The sequence below is a fragment of the Arvicola amphibius genome, chromosome 7 (assembly GCF_903992535.2).
Source record: "Arvicola amphibius chromosome 7, mArvAmp1.2, whole genome shotgun sequence".
In the NCBI taxonomy this organism is placed as follows: domain Eukaryota; kingdom Metazoa; phylum Chordata; class Mammalia; order Rodentia; family Cricetidae; genus Arvicola; species Arvicola amphibius.
The window spans coordinates 7702533-7704369 of record NC_052053.1 but is presented as its reverse complement, the minus strand read 5'-3'; positions in this window follow the sequence as shown (position 1 = coordinate 7704369).

Sequence of the window (1837 nt, the reverse complement as noted above, 5' to 3'; positions counted from 1 at the left end):
GTGGTTGGAGGGGGAACACAAGAAAACAGGAAAAAAGTCTGTTTTGGTCCAAAACAAAAAATTCCATGTGTTTCTAGGGTCATACAAATTGTAGGAAAAACTGGGGAAAGGCCTTAATCTGCAGGGCAGACTGGCCTGATGCCAGCTGCATCCAGAAAAGGAGCCTGGTGGGGAGTAATGGAAAGCAGGTACCCCACAGAGCCCGAGACTGTGAAATGGGTCCCAGAAGCCCCAAAAAGCATCGCTCCACACAGAGGGAAGGACCTGGAAAAACACATCCTCAGTACAGGTCTTCAGGATTCGTAAAGAACAATATCTACTAAACATGGTTTATAATCAACCAGCAGTGCACGAGGGTATCAAGACAAACATCAGATCTAGTCCAGCAGGAATTTAAATCACTGGAGTTATCAGGCAAAGAATGTGAAGTATCTCTTACAAAACACTGTAGGAAATAAAGGATGGAACCACAAAAAACAAGCAACGAATGAGGCGCCCCTCTAAGATGGAGCACATTTGAAAACAGTCTAGACAAGACTTTTAGAAAAATTAAGAAGTGTATAGATTAAAAAAATATATAACTGACTAAAACAAATTCGGGGGACAACTAAACATAAATATTAACAAGTTGGAGGACAGAAGCAATATACACGATACAACCCAAAATAAACAGGCAGAACATATGTAAAACTCAAGCAGTGTGGAAGCAGTCATGGAAGACAATCAGAATGGGGCAGTGAAAGAGCCCTGGCTACACGTGGCTGATGCCAATCATGCCAGCCAAGGATAAACTGCCCGGGGCCTTCTGCACGCTGACCCTGACACTGACCTTAGATTATTCTGATAACTATGTTTTTTGAGGGACACACAGAGGGGCCGTTGGAAAAATGACAGTGCCAGGAAAAGCTTTTCATCTTAGCTAGTAGCATAAATGTAATATGTAAGCCAAGAGACCATTGGAATGTTTGTGACTTGAAAAAGGACTAAAATCTTCCAATAAACCAATCTTACCATGTGACATTAAAATTATCCTACGAGTTTTTTTCCCTCTGTGTTTACATATTTGGCTTTCTGTCTTTTTATTTTTGGTCTTTCAAGCAAAGATGTTCTTTATTCCTTCTACTCAGTGACGAATTCCTTGTACTGGGGTGGAGGAGCATCTCAACTGGAAATGACTGGTCTCTAACCATCCACTCCTACTACCTCAACTGAAATGGTTTCTTCAAAAGATAGCAATGACTATCTAACTATCACAGGCAGCGAACTTTCTCTCCCTCTCCTCTCTGTTTATTGTGCTTGATATGGCTAGTCATTGTGCTGGTTGGCTTTCTTGTGTGTGAACTTGACAAAACCTGGGGTCCTCTGAGAAGAGGAAACCTCAGTTGAGAAAATGCCTCTACCAGATTGGCCTGTAGCAAGTCTGTAGGACATTCTCTTAATTAATACTTGATGCTGGAGTAACCCAGCTCACTGGAAGCAATGCAACCTCTGGGCAGGCGGTCTACGGTAGTATAAGAAAGCAGGCTGAGCAAGCCACTAAGCAGCACTCCTCCATGGTCTGTCTCTGCTTCAGTTCCTGCCTCCAGGTTCCCGCATTGAGTTCCTGATTCAGACTCTGCTGCTGATGGACTGTAATCTGTAAGGAAAAAAAAAGTTTCATCCCCAGGTTGTTTTTGGTCATTTATTTTATCACAGCAGCAGAAAGCTAATTAATTCATTCATATTTTCCCCCTACAGTCAACAAACATTTATTAGATTTTTATTATTTTCTAAAGTAAGTGGGGATCAAAAGTTAAGCTCCATTCACTGAACTCTAGAGGTTTGTAGTCTACTCAGC